Raw genomic sequence first — 19,652 nt, 5'->3', positions numbered from 1 at the left:
CACTATATGCAATGCTCACAGAGGGCACAGTGGAGGGGGTGCTGGTAGATGGTGTGGGAATTGCACATGCCCACAATTTTCATGGAATGTCCATTGTATATGGCATCACCAGTTTTATCTCTTGTCCTTTGTGAGCCAACCTTAAAAATCACTTCTAGAACCATCACTGAATCTGAGTTATGGCTGGACAGACACCAACTTGATATTGCACAAACAAAGCAGTTTTCCTGCCACAACCACATCTTGAGAAACTGGACTAAATTAAGCATTTTATTTGAGGCATTGTAATAGTGCACAAGAACAATATTTTTCTGGAGCAGCAGTACTGGTCAACATACAGCAGTTCTCCGTAAATCCTCCCGCTTTCCCTTTGAAGCCCAATACAGCTATACTATTTGCACACTGGTGTTGCAACTCAAGGCAAACCAGTTTCTGTGCATTAAATGTCAAGTAATACTAATAACGGGGTGAGGAGGTGTAAGAATTGGGTATTAGTTGAAGGGCTGGAAGCTCCACTCAAATAATGAGCACAATGCTTTTCAGGGTGAAACTCAAAAGACACTAAATAAACCTGTGCTTAAACATCTTGCAGCTTGGTACAAAAGCATTCAGGCTTGACTTAGAGGCACTGTATAAAGAATGAATGCAGCATTCAAACATTAATAAAGAAAAAACACCCAAAAAACTAAAACAATTTAGAAAAGTAGTGTACATTTTGATACATAAAATGACACCAAAATAACAATTCTAATTTGTAGAAATGATGAAGAGTTTTTAAAGATTTAAGTGAAAATATTACAAAAAAGCACAAAGTGCCACTGTTATCTAGTTGCACTTGACCGGGTAAAAGCTGGCCATGATGGTGTGCTGGTCAGATACCGGGACCAGGTTTGCCCCAATGAGGAGTTTACCTTCTCAACGTCCCAGTGCATGTGAGGATCCACAGCTGGAGTTTTACCTTAGTGGGGGTCACTAGGAGGATGGTGGCACAAGGTGCAGGTTGTTGTTGTGTGAACAGCCAGTTGTCGCTGGAGTTTTGCGTTGGTGGTGGAAGTGGAGAGTAGTTGCTGATCCAGACTGTCATGGCTGACGTGAAGAGTAGTCGTCACAAGAGAAGTGCATTGGCGAGTATCGCCGATGGTTATTGTTTGCCATGAGGAGTTTGCAGTGGCGAAGAGCCCAAAAACCTCTGTATTTTCACCTAGAGTTCAGGATGTGTACACTTCGATGCCAGACAAGGGTCCAGGACCTGAGGGACACCTCTTCGGGTTCAAGAGGCACTCTAGCAGAGGCCAGTTAGCAATGTTCAGGCAGGTCCAGCTTGTGTTTGTCAGCTTGGCTGTTGCAAAGAGGCCCCTGGAAGCTTGTTGTGTCTCGAAAGCTCAATGAGGAGGTCATCCAACTGCCCCTTGTAGTCACCTCAGGGGAGACAAGCAGGTATAGTGTTCCTTCTCCAGACAACAGGGCAGTCCTTTTCTGAAACTTGCACAGGTTATGGAGAGTTCTGATGAGAGGTCCTGAAGGCGCCACATTTATACCTATTGCCCTACTCCAAAACAGATTATGGTCAATTATTTCACTTTCCCTAGGTTTGGCTTCAAAATGTCTAGGGTGGCAAAGGCAAGGGCAGGCCTGGTGTTAGGTTCCTTTGTTCCGCAACATAGTTTGCTGTTTAGTTTTCATGCTCAAATCCTAATTAAAAAATACTTCAGTGGAGTAATGGTTGATGTTTGTGCTACTGGGAACTGTTTAGAAGCTTTTTGTTACAGGCTTCAATACCTTTATTTTTCATAAAGCTTGTCTACCTTGCCAGATCAATAAAATGAATGCCATTGAAACTGGTCCCAAAACACCTACAAAGTCCCAGTTTAACCCCTTCCATGCTGATGACGAACCCCAGCCGTCATGCACTACGGTGCTCGTGTGCTGATGACGGCTGGGGTTCGTCACGGCCCGCCCCTGTTCGTGTTGTTTACAGCACACCAGGGGAATCGCGGCCGCATGGAAAGGGTTAATATGTGGCATGTTAACATTGGCCATTGCAAAGGTTTGTACTTTCCTGTAGGTGAGAATTTCGAGTCTCAATAAAACAGTTTATTTAGCTATTAAGACAGCAGAGATAAGTGTGAACCATGTAAATCCGGGTTTGACAAACAGTGGGATAATGTGTTTTCTGTAAGGATATGTGCATTAATTGCAAGCGCCAGGTTTAGAATCCAGCATAATAGCTCAAGACATTAACATGCCTACTGATGCACATGAACTGTGGGCCACAGAGCTGAATTCCAGTAGTGCCTTCTTGACCTAAAGTTTGAAGACCTGATAACCTGGTTTTCAGGTATCTCCCAGCACCGAGAATACCAAGTAAGATATTGATGTGTTTTTTCCTTTCACAAATTATTACTGATAGGTGTGCTGGTCCAACTATTTTAACTGAGAAAATGAACTTCACACAACAGTCAACGATGAGTTTTTCTTTTACTAAAGGCACATATTTCCCCATGGCAGATGTCCCCATAGCAGAGAGTTCTGCACATAGGAATTGTACCTCCTGTGCAAATGCACACTTTTCAAATAATTGTTTTCTCAAAGGGGAAAATGTTCTTCTCCATGGAGTACTCAGTTTGCCTACATCAGCAAATCAGGGTGTGTGTGTGTGTGTGCGTGTGTGTGCATGGGTGTGTTTTGATCCATTCCCCTTTCCATCGTGGAAGGGAAGTTACTCCAGCCCTTGGCTTGAGCAACCGTCTGACCATTTCCAGGTTGGAAGGGGGTTCAAGCGGAGTTTGGGAATGTCCACTATCATATATGATTGTGTGTGCCCAAACTTCAAAGGCAAACTATACCCGGGAATACCCACTTCCTATCCCTTGATTTACTAGTGCAGATTTCCCCAGCTCTTTTGGCAGAGAAATACACAAAATTATTTGCATTTATGCCTGCCAGATTTTTCTTAATGGATTCCTAGCAACAGGGTAACTTCATCTTTAGACGTACGCTTACTTTTTATATTAACTTTGTGAATAGTGCACAAGGTTTACAAGGTACCTGGAGCAGTTTAGCAAACTTAATTAAGAAACCCTTCTGCGCTTTGTACATTTTCGCCCTGTGCGGGCGATTTAAATAGTGTGCGGGATTCGGACTAAACGGTCGTACTCCGCACAATCCCACCATGATGCATGATGGCTGTCATGCTCACTAAAGGGGTTGTAGTGCAACTTCATGTCATGTAAACACCTCACTTCTAATAATAATATATTTGGTTTTATTATGCAGTTATGTATAGTGCACACCAGGTCTCCAGGGGAGTCAGAAAGCTAAACAGATGATACAAGTTTTTCACTATATTTAGAGTTTCTGGGATAAAATCATAAACATTTTGATTTGAGAAACTATAATAATGATTCTGTGGAGGGACTTTCCCAGGAGTGAAGGATCACAAGAAAAATTTTAGACATCGGATTGATTACATATCATTTTAGAGAGTTTGGGAGTAAGATTAAACAATTGTACTGAGTCTGAAGAAACTGGATTAGTGGACAGGTGGAGGAGTAATCAGGACATAACAGAGATTGGAATAAAGAAAATATCTCTATAGGAAGATGTCTAGAGGTTTGGGGAGAAATCAGTGAAGCATTCTGCTATTGGAGAAAGAAACGAGGTAGTGAACCATCAGCAAGCATGCCAGAGGGTAATGAAGCTACTTGGAAAGTTACCCATTATAGAGTAAGCCTCTTAATCTAAACCCTGTGCAGAAGAAACACACTGGCAGTGATGATGTCTATGTTTGAGATTAGTGGGTCCTATAGGAGAAGGAGGAGTTCATGCAATACAGTTGGGCCAAAGGAGACCAAACTAGGGATGCTGCTTTGGAGAACGAAGAACCTGAGGAGATTGGATGGTGGAAATTAAGTAGAGGCAGTTGGTTGAGCCATAGAGGGGAGAGAAAGCAAGTAGTTAAGGTTAAACGAAAGCCCAGAGCTAGAAGCCAAACATACAGACCAGTGTAGGGAGGTTCAGAATGGGTACTGAATAAATGGCAATTCAGAGATAGTGCCTATAACTAACTAAGTCATATGTATTCCAGGAATTCACTGAGAGGGCATGACCTCAGGGAGGAGGCAGGAAAGACAATAGGGGACATGAGAAAAGAAAATTAGCAGTTAAACCAGTATCATGAGGAGGTATACCTGCGAGAGATGTACGTCATTAGATGTTCAGCATAAGATAGAGGAGTTTATCCATCAGCAAAAGAGGTGTGCATGTTAAAAAGGATTGAGGTGGAAACAGGAATGAAAGATGCATAAAACTGAAACATGAGTTAAGCAGTAGATATATCAGTGATTGCAACAAAAGGAGGGTACAACAAGGCGAAGGAAGCTGAAAATGTAGTGTGGGTGTGAAGATAGGCAATTGTTAGAGTTAAGTTATAGATTGCATAAAGGCAGAGGGACATCAGAGGAGACAATATAAGAAAAGATAAGAAAACGCTAGAACTGGTGAGCAGTGAAATCATGAGGAGAATTCACTTATAATCATTCCAAATACTCTGCTGTGGTTGTATGCCAGTTTGTGTTAAGTCTTTAAAGTGAGATATTTCTTGAAGAGCATTGACTAGTACTTTCTGAAAGAGAGAGGGTCACAGTGCAGTTCTCTGGGTTTTGTTGTCTTTGGAGTTTAATGATCTCAAGGTTCTCTTTGATACAAAGGGGTTTTTGTCACCTCTAAACTACTTGCTTGCCAGGCATGTTTGAATATTCGTGCGTTAAATGTTGTAAATCAAGCATACAATCCTGCATATAATCTGAGCTTCTATCAGGAAACATTAAGCTAGATGAAAATTAGGATAGTGTTGAAAAAATGGCAAATGCGGTGAAGCAAAAGTACTGCCATGTGATGTACGGACACGAGTAGTGCCAAATGGTTTATTAATAATATAATAATACCACTTGTAGAGCATACAAATGAGGGTGGGGTCCCACACTACTCACACACCGGCGGTGTCACCCCTGAGGACTCTGGTCAATGTAGTAACGTGTTCACGATGCATCATCTTTCGATCTTCTGCTATCTTCGCTGTCTTCGCCTTCCCTGGAAGCGTGTTTCGGGGTATCCCCCTCGTCAGCAGGGATAGACCGTGTTCTGGGGTTGCCGATGGCTGCCAATATCTGCCAGGCTCGTAGGTGCGGGATCCCAGGCTCATCAGCCCGCTGCTCAAGGGAGCTTTAAAGTTACAAATGTAGAGCATGTTGCTACTTTTAATGAGTTGTCCCAGCGCTAGGACGCTGACTACAGAAGATGAATTGCTCACAGACTAGAATGAGCTTAAGCAGATCTAAAGAGCCAAGTTTTCTGCTTTTTTTTCTAAAAGTCATTTCAGACTTGGCTATCTGAAGTTCCTAAGGTAATAAGTTCCAGATTTTTGATGTCAAATGACCAAAAAAAGACCACAAATTCTGGCTCATTTGAATTTAGGAACAGAGGCCAGTTTTGCTGTAGCCGACCTAAGATATCTAGCAGGAACATAGGGAGTAACCTTGTAAATGTAAATGGCAGCATTTTTAAAGCACATTGCTACCTCCAGAGGGATGTCCAGGCGCTGGGGGCTGCTGGGAACATTAAGCAAGCTATTGCCCATAGTCACATGGTGCTGCGCTATCCTGCCAACGGAGCCGGGGATCTAACCATGCAACCTGTGTTCCGGAGTCAGGGACCCTGGCCACTGTGCCACATCTCTTCGAACCTTGACTATAAATAAACAGTGCCTTGGCAGGAAAGAGCCCTATAGCAATAACAGAGAGCATTAAAGGTCATTGTTTGTTTTACCAACAGCCAGTGCAATTTCAGGACTCATCTAGGAAATCCAAGCGGTGTCCAAGCCCTCGCGTTCTGGACTGTTGAAGCCTATTCATTCATGATTAGGTAACACCCAGGTAGAGAACATTAGAGTAGTCTAATCTGGAAATAACCAGGGCCTGGGCTACTGTTTTTTGGGCGGGAGCAGGAAGGAGATGAAGAAATTTCTTTAGAGATCTTGGAATCCTGAAACACTTTCCTGCAAGGTTATTAATCTTGGCATCAAAAGAAAGTTTCTCATCAAACTAGATGCCCAGGCTCTTAACCATTGGCTTAGAAGGTGGTAAAGGGCCAAGACCGTCGGGCCAACAAGCGCTGGACCAGATGTTGAAAGGCTTGCCCAAAACCAAGACCTCCATCTTTGCGGCATTCAGCTTCAAAACTTTATGGTCTATTGAAGTGGAAAAATCTGATAGACACGCACAGAGAGAAGAGGCCATGAGCTCACTGTTCTGAGATATATTGATTACAAGTTGTGTGTCATCATCATAAGAAATCGTGGTAAAACCAGAGTGCTCAATGATCTCAGCAGGGCTGACATAAACATTAAAAAGAGTTGGACTCAATGGAGAGCCCTGTGCCACTCGTTGCTGCAGAGAATTGATAGTTGTCTGAAATGTTTTTGGTGAAAGCTGAAAAATTCATCCATGCAGAAATAAAGTCTGTCAATGGAGCACTTTGCCACCAATGCCACTGCTCCAAAGCCACTTTACAAGAATATTGTGGGATAGTGTATTGAAGGTGGCACTGAGGTCAACCATAAGAATAGTGGCAGTGTTGTCATCCTCCATCCTGCCTTGCAGACTCGGAGGCCGGCAGCAAGGCTGGCTCAGTTCTATAAGAGAGGCAGAAGCCTGATTGCGTGCTGTGCAGGAGGTCCAGAAAGCTGGAGGGTGTCTATTCGTTTGTTTTTTTGCTAACTTAGAAAAAAGAGGCAGCAGTGATATGGGCCAATAATTGTCATGCAAAGATGGACCCAGCAGAGATTTTTTTCAAAAAAGGGACCACCATATCGTGTTGCCACTGTTAGGGAACACAGCCAGAGGACAGGGAAAGATTAATACATTCATATACAATAGGTTGAATAATCTCACAGCCCTCCTCCAGAATGGTGGTAAAATGAAATCTGCTGGAGAGCCAGATTCGACAACAGAACAAAAAGAAGTCAGCTCCTTAAGGCACATTGGACAGAATTGTTGAAGCTTAAGCAGAAAAGTCAAACCACTTCTCTACCTACTGATGACCTCTAGCTTCCACTGGAAAAGAGATATAGATTTTCTTTACTTTTTCAGGAAAAAAAGAGAGTAGCATTTTGCAACTTTCTTCAGAAGTAAAAGAAGAAGTTGAGACAGCGGGTAATGATGCGAGGGTCTTAATGATATTAAGAATTTCACATGAAGAATTATTAGTGGGCCACAGAATTTTGAGGAAGCATATTCAAGTAGAGTAGGGCTACTAGGAGATTTGAAAGGAACTGGCACTATTTGGAGAATCTGGAGGAAGCAAGGGGGCGTCAATTGAGGACTTAAACCAGGAGTATTAAATAGTCTTGAGGCTGGGGCAAGCTGAATATAATGGGTGGGTATGCACTAGAACTTTGGGGTATTTAGGGGTCTTTAGCATTTGCACTTTGGGACTGCTAAATTAGTATAGTATTGTATCACATTTGTAGTTTTAAATAGTAGAGGTTAAGTTTAATTCGACATGAATGAAAGGTCTTAACACATGCACTTTAGAAACGAAAAGTAAAATATGGATTCTGCATATATGTTTGTATGTAAATTAACAGTTATATTGACTGCCCTTGGTTTTAAAAGGAGGCTGTTTTTTACTCATCCTGCAACTTGCTTTTATTGGATAGACTGTATTGTACTGTATTATACTTGCACTTTAGAAAGGGAAAAATGAATTAACGGTCTGTATACTTGCACTTTAGATTGGTAAAGCAAAATATGGATTTTGCATTTTTTATCTATGAAGTAATAGTTATATTGATTGATTGTTTGCCTGACTGTTTGTGGTTTTTAGAAGAAGCTGTATTATTCTTGTAATTTTCTCTCCATTTTTGTAAAGATTGGTTTTTATCCGTCCTGTACCTGGTTTATGTTCCGCTCAATAAAAAATTCAATAAAAAAAAAATAAGAATTATTAGTGGGTAACATTTTCTGGGAATAGTATGGCCACCAAGACTAATAAATAAGCTGGTGGTATGCTTTTAATGCCATTTTATAATCCATTTTACAATAGGGGTCATAATTTTTTATGCCAAAGGAGGCAAGACATTAGCAAAGTCAAGTCCAGAGAGGACAAAATGGACTTGACTGCACATTTGAAACTATAATAAGATGATTAATGTTCTTTGTTAGGTAAAGATTGAATTGGTTGCCTTTTATCAGACCTGTGATTTGGAGGGCAAGTTATACCTTGCTGTCGACAAAAATTCTAAGGATTTCATTCTGGTGAGTATGGCTGGAAAGATTCCAATTTTGGGTAAGAGATGAAATGTCACCCAGATAGGTTTGGGGAGTTAAGATGGGGTGGTTAGAGAGGCTGGAGTTTTGTCTTTTCAGAGTTCATTTTCAGATAGTAAGACCAGGCTTTCATTTATCACATTAGCATAATCCTGGGACTTGAACTCTTGATATAATTCATTTCGATCTGTCCACCAAACAAACCAGAAAGGAATGATTTGCCCATGGGTATAACGTTTTGTCATTGTTACAAGAAGCCTGATGATAAACCTAATTAATCACAGATAGGATATTCATCTGTTTCACGTCCCTGCATCCAAACCACAAATATAGATCATTTTTTCCTCACTACAACGAAATAGGCAAATAAAAAGCGTATTTATTCATGGCTTTCAACATCACAGGCAGAGAGTGTTGCACTCACACCAGCAGACAAAAGCAGTGTATTCACTTCACCCGCAGAGACTTCTTTTTTAGGTCTGGAGTCTGCTAAAACCTTTCTATTTTACTAAAATGATATGCATAATATGCTTACTTTTCAGGGTTCTCAGCCAGCCCTCGTCATCCCTTGATCTGTTCTTGTGTCCGCCCACTTCAGCCATTCTTAACTTCAAACCTTCATTGTGAGTGAAGGCATTCTTCCCTTTAACAACGAACACATCCACGCACAAAGTAGTTCCCTTTAGTAGAAGAACTGTGTGCTTTTTGAGGGCAAACAATATTTTTACTGGCCTGGCAGCTTCCCCATTATTAACGTTAGGCAAAACAATAAAAACAATAAAAAAACAAGCCTTGAAAAAGCCACAAGGCTGGCAACTAACACCTGACCTATGGGCTTTGCCAATACCTGTGATGGAGCAGGATTATTGCGAATAAAACCTGCTCGATTACACCTCCTATTGTGTGAAAATAATTAACAGAGTTGTGAGAATAACAGAGGACATTATTAACCTGGGGTATTTGGAAAGAGAGAATGAGAAACGTGTAGGAAAATGACAAACGGTTCCAGTAGGGGGCAAATGATTTCTACACGAAAGAGAGCACAGAAATATTGCTAAGTGGTTTTTGTTTTCACGTGCAACGTGAATGAAACGCGTTGACAAAGGAGTTTTCATATGAGAGATAATAATTACATAGAATAATTAATGAAAATGTTTGTGTTTATATTAGAATAATAGAAGACTAAATTGAAATATGAAAAGGAGCTTTTTTATGTGAAAAAATAACTGAGTCTGTTTATTTCTCCTAGAGAAACTGCACGTTTTACAGAGAAGGCGTCAAATCACTGTTAGGATTAATTTGCTTTTTAAATGTAGGCTGCAGAGAAATGTATTTGTCCTTCGTTATGATTATTGTGTTATGTCATTGTCCACGGCTACGTGGAGAGTTACTGGTGGAACTTCCTACTGTCCGGGGAAATGTTTAGTTTTGTGGATGACTTCTCTATTAAAATGATGCAATTGTTACAAAGATGTACGTGAGCCTAGGAAGGAGAATATTGTGATTTCCTCTGCTGACGGGCGACGATGACCGCAAGGCTCAAAACAAAGAACCCTTGAGAGCGAGGTGCGACGGAAATGGTGTGACTGAACACCCTATGCTCCTGAACCGATGTCAACCGTGAATTTTCTTGGACTTCATTCTAAGTTAGGGATGTACTTTAACATTTAGGGTATAACTGTTAGTGTTAGATTTTTTACTATTGTGCGTGCTTAGGCTGGTGAGACGAGGGTGAGCATATATCCATGTAAGCTGGTGTCCCTAAGCTCCTCTTTGGCTGCTGCTGTCTGAATCCTTACTCTTTAACTTTGCGCCTCATACCTTTGTGAGGTTGTCCCAGCTTTACCTTATGGCCAGAGGGTTAGTTCTTCAGACTAATAGCATGCTGTGCTACAGTTTCTCTAGGTTCGTATGGTACTCTGTAATTGCATTGATTTTGTTACAATGCTCTTTTGTCTCTCTTCCTATCCACTCACTCATGTTCGTTAAATGAGATTTTATTATGAACTGCTTATTTTCTCTTGTGTGAAGATCTGTAACTCAATGCTGTGTCTTAAAATTTACCATTTCATATGCAATACAAAGAATTAGATAAAATCTAAGTGAATAGAGAGAACACTGAACACTGCATTGGCTTGGTTAAGGAGTTTTTTATCTAATCGCACCCAATCTGTCAGCATGGGTACATTTCGATCGGTAGAGACTAAGATCACCAAGGGGGTGCCACAGGGCTCTTGTTTGAGCCCAACTCTCTTTAACATCTACGTGGCCCCCCTGGCTAGAATCTTGAGAAAGTTCGGTTTCATCCCGGTATCTTACGCGGATGACACTCAGCTCTTGTTCCCATTCAGAGCTCTCACCGACGAAGTGAGGACGTCCTTTTCCGAGGGCATGAAGGCTGTGGCCAAGTGGATGTCATCTAATTGCCTCCTATGTAACGTAGGCAAGACGGAGGTCATGCTCTTTGGGGAGGCTAGGATCATGTGGACCCCGGATTGGTGGCCACGGGATCTTGGCCCAGTGCCTGAACCTAAGCAGTTCGTGAAAAACCTAGGGGTGCGCCTAGATCGTGAGCTCTCCCTCAAGCAGCATGGCAATTTTGTGGTGGGCTCCTGCTTTCATGTCATAGGTCTATCCCCTTCTGCCTGATTTTACGCGAAAAACCTTGGTGCAGGCCCTGATACATAGTCGTTTTGACTACTGTAACGGGCTCCTTCCGTCAGCCAATGACGGAGTATTAGCTAAACTCCAGGTGGTGCAAAACACGGCAGCTAGGCTGGTGTTAAACGCCCCTTCAAGATCGCCGTCAAAACCCCTCCTGGATAAATTACACTGGCTCTCAGTCCGAAATAGAGTAAAGTTCAAAACCTGTTGCCTAATTCATAAGAGCTTAAATGGATTAGGGCCATCACACTGGACAGGTAAATTTATACCATACAACCCTGTTCGGCCTCTTTGGTCCAGCAGCCAGCTTCTCCTGAGAGTGCCAGCTGTAAGGAAGGACAGACAGGGTGGCAAGGCTTTGTCCGTTGTCGGGCCTACATTATGGAACAAGCTCCCTCTGGCGCTCAGGCAATGCTCAGAACATCTGAGCTTTAGGAAACAACTCAAAACGTTTTTGTTTCAAAACTAATCTACTAATCTACTTCTTTACTGACTGTTTTCGACTGTGCTTCTGGTGTTTTTTGGGCGCAGAGATACTCCTCTGGGAGTCGATTCGAGCGCGTTATAAACCCGCAAATAAATAAATAGTAAAACTGAGTCTGTCTTTATTGATGGCTATGATTAATGAGAGATATCTATTGTGATGTATAGTTAGTATGTAGAATATTCCCTTTGTTGTAGGCCCTCATAAGGGTGGTATTATCCATCTTTATAGTTGTCAGCCCCTGACAACTCTCAAAAGGTTCATCGGAGGACCAGTTATAGGTATGGACCAAATTTTTGTTTTATAAGGAGAAAAGTCTAGTGATTTATAAATTGGTTACATGTGGTGATTATTTGTTACCCCACGTCTGTCCGCTGCAACACAAGTGCTGCAAATTATTGGAAAAGGCAAGGCTATATGTTGGACTTGGCCCTCTCTGCAGTCTCTGCATGGTCATCCCTGAACTTTTTTCCTTCCTCCAATATTCTTTCTGACCTGTTTTTATTGGTTTAATGACTCTGGACACTTTACCACTGCTGACCAGTGCTAAAGTGCATATGCTCTCCCTACTGAAAAATGTATATGTGATTGGATTCCATGATTGGCTCATTTGTGTTACTGTACGACCCCAGTAAAGTGCACCAGGAGTGCCAGGGCTTGTAAATACAAATGCTGCTAGTGGGCCTGCAGCACTGGTTGTGCCACCCAGAGAAGCAGCCCTTTAAAATATGTCTAAGGTCTGCCATTGCAGAACCTGCGTGCAGTCTGATACTGTCATGCTGGCTGGGCAAGTGTACACACTTGCCAGCCCTAAAACCTTCCCTTTATATTGTTTGTGGTGCCCTTTCTGATACAGACGGTTGAGGAAGATAGTGAGCGGCTTTATCAGGTAACTGTCGCGATGTAGCTCTTAAGTTCAACCTTTGCAGATTTAGGAGACAAGAATTTTTGTTCCTTTTACTAAAACGAAGTGCATATGTTTATCTCTAGGCACCGCCTTTCTACTCCCGTTTTTTGGAACTAGAGAGACAAAATTTTACACTGTGACTTTATAACTTTTGCGGTACCTTCTAAATTATCAGGTAAAGAAACACATGTGGTTTACTATTCACAACTCCGATTTTTATAAAAAGTACTTACTTAATTAAAAAATGATTCACGGTCCGGAACTAACCTTACAGCTCTCTAAATAGAGGAAGGGTAATGCGGAAACTAATAGATTACGAGTTTTTGTAAATTATTGATTACAGCGGTGGTAAACCTCAGAATTCAGCATACCTATCACGCTGTAGATGGGGTATGAGTTCTTGACTAAAAAGTAAGCCTTCATACACCAAATAAGAACATATCATGCTGTATATGGTGTATGAGTTCTTTATTAAAAAGTAAACCTTCATGCACCAGATAATAACATATGTCTGTTAATCAAGACAGGTGATGTATTAAAGTTTTCCTTCTATTTATTAATGTTAGTATAAATTTGTAGAGCGCACGTTCACCCTGGGGTTTCTTGGCGCTGCTTACCACTGGGGAACCCATCCTGGCTTTCCCTGTGAGATGGTCTCTATTGGGCATCCCCAAGGTGAAGCCAGGCATCCCCGGCAGCGAGAGGGCCGTTGTGGAGATTAAGCAAGCTATTGCCCAGAGTTGCAGCGTGGGACCCATGGTTAGAGAGGCACCGAGGTGAGATTTATCGAGCCCGCTGACATTGGTTCCGTACCGTGCCGCGTCGGGAATTGAACCCTGGTCCCGGGCTGATCTCTGCTTCTGGGTCTGCCGCCTCTAACCGGTGAGCCACACTTCGGTTAATAGGGGTCATCCTATAGAAATACAAGTTTCTGCACTTCTTATCAATCAGAAACTAATATACCTATTGCAGATCCATGCACATTGTTGAGAGAGTGACTCTATCGATATAAAGGTATCCTTATATCTGTATCTAATTCATTTTTTGAACTACTGCGCTATGCCATGATTTAACAAATAAATGCTTAGCAACCTAATATAAACATGAAGCTTTAGTCATGAAGAAGAAGATAACTCATCAATTTTAATGGATTATGACTGCGGTTATATTAGTAACAACCTATCAATATACTTACATGCCTCTCCTAGCAAATATGGCCATTAAATGGAACACTGTGGAGTATTTGTTTTGGAAATTCATTACGGAGTGAGCACCAATTTTTAGAGGTCGATTTCTGTTATAGATAACATGTATAGAAAATGCTAATGATATAAATAGAAACATGGTATAGTGAGTATGTTATTTAACTAAATGTCAATTTATGAGGAGATAGGCTGCACAGAGTTGTTTTTTGAATATGTATATTGTGTATACCTTGTTAACAATTTTTTATGTAATTTTTATTTATTAGATTTTATCGTGGCTTTTTCCTGAAGAAGGCGTTTTCCTTACGCTGAAACGGGCGTCGAAAGAATAAATTAGTGCCACTTTTTAAAATTTTGATTGTTATGATACATATATTATATATTGCTAATTCATTTTTTCATTGTGAATACACATGTTTTTAACTGATAAATATATTGTGTATGTCCTTATTTAAGGATTTTTTACTACTTATAAAAATTAAAAAGTGTAACCTGTCCCTCCTCTCCATAGTGAGTTGTTATTATTATAACTGTGAATATTCTCGTTATAATGGCCTTTTTATGACACATTGTTTTCTTAGTCTGGTTGACTGTGATATAGATTGGTGCAGTTCTTTATTTGCAGATTGCCTAGGAAAGATAAAGCACAACTATGCCACCCACAGAAGCAGCCTTTTAAAATATGTATAAGGTCTGCCATTGCAGAACCTGCGTGGTCTGATACTGTCATGCTGGCTGGGCAAGTGCACATACTTGCCAGCCCTAAAACCATCCCTTTACTTCATGTGAGTCACCCCTATGGTAGGCCCAAGGGCAGGGTGCATTGTAAGCATAAGGTAGGACAAGCCCTGATGTGTGTGGCATGTCCTAATAGTAAATTACAGCCATTTTCGTTTTTCACTATTGTAAGGCTACCTGTTCTCATAGGCCAGAATGGGCTACTGGAATTATTATACTCTATAATCCCAGCAACCTCAGGGAACATGGTAGAAAGTCAAGTTTAGTATGCCTGAACTCAGAATAATCAAATACTTCTTTTAGTAAAGTTTATTTTAATATCCTGTGTTTGCAAATGCTACTTTTAGAAAGTTAGCATTTGCTTGCCTGACCATTTCAGCCGCCTCTGCTAGAATGTGTATCTGCTGTCTGGTTTCTGTGTGTGACAGGGCTGGGGAATTCCAGGAGACAGGCTGGGGCTGACAGGTGGTGAATAGAGAGATGATACCAGGATGGGTGGGGGAGTGCCCCTTGAATATGAATAGGGCTGTGCTCTGCCACCACCATGCTGGCTTCCCCTCTTTGGGGAGCGACTGATGACTCTGCCCTGGACCTGGCTGAGGAAGAGGGAGGACTGTCAACAGAGTCCCACAAAGTTCAGCGAAGGGTTATAAGAGTGTTCAGAAATAAATGGCGCTCTACAGGTAGTGGTTGGGGGGTAGTCTTGTGTAGTTATAGTGGTTGGTGCTTCTTGATCTGAGATAACCCTGTCTCAGAGAAAGGAAGGGGAGGACAACTCCACCTTCTGTATACCTAAAAGCAATGTCAAGCGCACACAACCTGCATAAGTTTATACATTGAGTTATATAGTCAGTCAATGCAAAGGATAAGACCCAACTCCAATGTTTGTAACTTATTTGTTGTTTTATTCATCCAGTGTGAGTATTTGTTTCACAGAGGTGAAAGGAAGTCCGTGCACGCTCGGGTCTCAGTTACCTTTCACCTCCGTACAACAACCTCAAGCTTACGAGCGAGGGTAAGCGGATTTGCTTCCCTGCTTCCCGCCGACCGCACACCCAGCGGCAGCGTTTCCGATCCTCCCACACCACCCCGACGCTTTAGGAGCACCCACTTCAAGCGTCCATTCTTATTTCACACCCGATTAGGACTGGGTTGGAATTATCACCGGTCCGACGACACAGCTTTCATCCCATTATCCTCAGCCCTGAAGAGTCACGGGTTTATCCCGGTTTTGACGAAACACATGTCGGCTGGTTTTTGTTATGATACAAATACTCACACTGGATGAATAAAACAACGAATAAGTTACAAACATTGGAGTTGGGTCTTATCCTTTGCATTGACTGACTATATAACTCAATGTATAAACTTATGCAGGTTGTGTGCGCTTGACATTGCTTTTACTGTCAACAGAGTGCTCCTGACTGTACTTGTCATGACAATGCTGGCTCCACCTCCTGCGGAGCGTCTGATGTCCCTGCCCCACACTGAAAGAAGAAACCAGAGTCTGCACAACAAAGTTCTCCAGAGCTGAATTGGACTATGCAAAGGCCCCCCTGGCCTGAAAGGACAAAAGAACTGGGTACAAGAAGAGGAGCTCTGCTCCTAACAAACTAGATCCTGCTTGTGAATCAAGACAACCCTCTACCTGAGGAGACCGAACCAAGGAAGCTGAAGGAGAGAGACTGTCCCTATCCTGGGGGACTGGCCTGCAGTGGGAACCTTGTTGCCAAAGGAGAGGAAGAACCCATTTTGAAAGACTTTGCTTTTATTTATTGCTACAAGACTTGTGATTCCATGCTCATCTCCAAGGACCTGGAAGTGAGCTGGCCTCCTGACCTGAGTTCCAGGAACATTGGACTCTGCCCGCCTGCACCTGAGCATTGCAGAAATTGCTGAACTCTCTCCCCCTGCTGCTTGAGCCGCCCCCGGAGTGTCCCGTATCTCTGGGTTGCTGCGTAGCCGTCCTGTGTCCGCCTGCCCCATGTGACCCGCTCTGACTACGAGCCGTGCTCGCACCGTGTCGCTAGGCTGCCTACACCACTTCGCCCTCCTGAAGGCCGCTCTACTCTGCCTGCTGCATCCCCACTGGGGGGAGAAACCTTCAAGAACAGTGCATCGCCCTTGGAGACGCCTCGTACGCCGAAGCGAACCATCTCCCAGACGACGAGCTACCCAAAGAAAGCATTTCCCCGCTCAGACGGCATCTCCCGACGTACGCGGCATATGCTAGAAGCGTACCCCTTCGCACCGCCTGTGAGGACCCTTGTAACAGTACGGCTTTGTTCGCCTGCCACGGAGGCCTCACACTCGGTGTCTGCAAAGTGCCTCAATTACGCCTCGCACTCCGTGTCTGCAAAGTGCCTCAAGTACGCCTCGCACTCCGTGTCTGCAAAGTGCCTGAAGTACGCCAAGTACGCTGGAGGCGTACTAAAAAAAACGGCATCGCCCTCTGTGATCCTGTGAGCCGTACCGGCTTGTGGTTATCGTCTGAGTACGACTCGCATTACGCCTGGAAGTGAGTTGAGGTTCGCGTCGTACTCCTGAAGCATACCATTTTGCCCCCCACCTTGTCCCTGAGGCCGCGCCGCACAAGGGGAGCCATGCTGTACACTGAGTACAGGCCGCCCCCATGCCGCATTGCTCCCTCTGGGGGAGATCGGAGCCCTGTGAAGTACACCCCTTACCCAAGGCGGCGCAGCACAAGGGAGAGCCCCGCTGTACGCTGAGTACAGGCTGCCTCCGTGCCGCATTGCCACCTGAAAGGGGGATCGGACCACTGCCCAGGACGCCAATGCTCTCCTCACCAGCAATACAATGAAAGGTACTGTACACTGCATTTTGAGTGCAGAAGAGATGCTTTGCTGTAGGAACAATGCAGAAGAAACGCGTAACCAAATTGTTTTAAACTATTATTCATGGTCTAAAGACACTTGCTGTGAGAAAGCACCTATTCCAGCATAGAGAAATTATTGTGTGCATCCTAAACCACATGTTATTTATGGTCTTGTGATAAATCTGCATACTTCCTTATTTTTTTCATAAAGTATACGTATTTTTTATACAAAATACAGCCTGGTGTCCATTTGTGGTGGGTCATTGTTTTTACTGTGCATGATCATAAATGCTTAACTGACTATCGTCCTGAGGATTAGCTTTGTCTGCTCGCGCCACGCAACCTAGAGGGTGAGCAGGGGTTATTCTTAAAGGTTAGTTCCCTTGCCCTGACTAGAGGAGAGGGTCCCTGTCTGTCACAAGTGCATACCTGTGCCAATCAGAGACCCCCAATTCTAACAGTATATTTTCCCGAATAAACATTAAGGAAGTGTTTTCCCTGCTCCAGTATATGGAATCCAAAATAATTAACACACATAATCCTGCAACCATCAAGGCCCCCAAACTAGTGTTTGCAAGAATATATTAAAATAGGATGCTTTGAAAGTTTCTTTAAAGGGAAATAGAAGAAAGAGAGTTATACTTAAAAAGTAAAGTCTCTTAGTCACATATAGTTTCTTTGGCATCTAACCTCAAGTAACATTTGTTAAGAAAGCTACCTGCACAACATAGAATTAACAACACATTTGACACTGTCTAGACAAAGTGTTTGTCGATGGGGAAGATAGTCTGAATAATACTGGTTTTTAGTTCAGAAGTTATTAATACTCAGAAGGTGATGCATAGCTATGAAATTTTATATGGCGAGACACCAAGAAGTATTTTAAACACATTAGCTGATAGAAACGTAGGATAAATACCAATTATGCCTCAATTGAGATTTCAATGTTCCCACCCACAGAATGACAGCTGGCCAGAGCTATTGCTAGGCAATCTTTTCTTCTTTTCTTTATTACATCCACATCAGGATGGTGTCAGTGCCTTATTAGTGATTCATAAAGGAGACGCAATCTATTTCCTTAAAAAAAAAATACATACACGGATGCGCCTGCACCTTGGCACAATAACATCAGAGATTATGTGTAACTGTATTGTTATAATGATGACTAACTCACGTTACTAATTGATATCAAATCATCAAAATGTCAGGCATATGGAAAGTGGTATCACACAGATTTTAGTTCTCAAAACATCACACCGCTTACCACTTCTTCCACTCTGTGTCTCTCGTCAGTACTATACTTACCACTGAGTGACTGACATAAGAGCAACTGCAGAAAGAAAACATGGCTTTAAAATTCCTTCTTTTTTTTGTTGCTGCTGCTCCTGACATGACATCTGAGACCAGGGGTAGCAACAATAAAATGATGGCTAACAAAGAACGAGCTAGGGATAGCAGCAAGACACCACTTTTAGGCCTAATGACATCCAAAACATTTGGTTTTTGACAAAAGATTTTATTAAAAAATGACATACGAGGAGGGCTTTCGGTCTCCCCTCTTCATCTTCTCATTTTGTTTCTGCACAGTACAGTTTATAACTTGGCCCTGTGGATAATCCCACTTGAACAGTATGCTCCTTCTTCTGTGAGTGATTACATTCTTCCCAAGCAGAATGTCTCCACCCACAGAGAAAGTAATCCTTCAGTGCCAGGAACCTGTGGGTCATTGTGGACTTCTTGAAATAAGAGGTAACACATCTGAGAGATTGACTGCTCCCCAGAAACTGTTGCCCATCATGTATGCACTGCTTGCTGTGGCAATATCTTAAAAGGGTCTTTATACGCTTTCCAAAATGGCCACCCAGTGTTTGCTCTTGCATAAGCATGCACACAAAACAATTGTAATTTTGAAATGGCCTTTCAAAACTTTTCAAAATGGTATACCATACATTTGCACACATGCATTTGCACTGACAGACATGTTTTAAAGTTGTTGTTGAGCCTTATTTACAAAAACATTAAAAGATAACTGTCTGTACATGCGCAAGTGTAATGCATGCACAGGCTCTCATTTTTAATGCTTTTGTAACAACATAAAAAAGAATGTATTTGGCAAAACCAATAAGCTGTCAGCCAACACCAGAACTAATGACTTTGCCACTTCTTATTTAATTCCAGTGGGAGAGGTCAGCGGGTTAAAGTACTGTCTTCAGAGATCCATAACCACCATCTAAACCACAGGTTTTTATTTCAGAAAGGTAGCTCACTAAGATATTTTACTAACTGTAGAGAGGTGTATGCAATGTGTATGTTACAGTCTCAACTCTAAGTAGATCTGTCTGAACATTTAGGGCATGATTACAAGTTTGGTGGACAGGGTTACTCCGTAACAAACGTGATGGATATCCCATCCCCCATATTACAATTCCATTATATCCTGTGGAACTTGTAATACTGCAGACGGGATATCCATCACGTTTGTGACAGAGTA

Source organism: Lissotriton vulgaris, chromosome 1_1, assembly GCF_964263255.1.
Source record: "Lissotriton vulgaris chromosome 1_1, aLisVul1.2, whole genome shotgun sequence".
Classification (NCBI taxonomy): Eukaryota; Metazoa; Chordata; class Amphibia; order Caudata; family Salamandridae; genus Lissotriton; species Lissotriton vulgaris.
The sequence above is the reverse complement of the archived record's forward strand: the minus strand, read 5'-3'. Positions refer to the sequence as shown.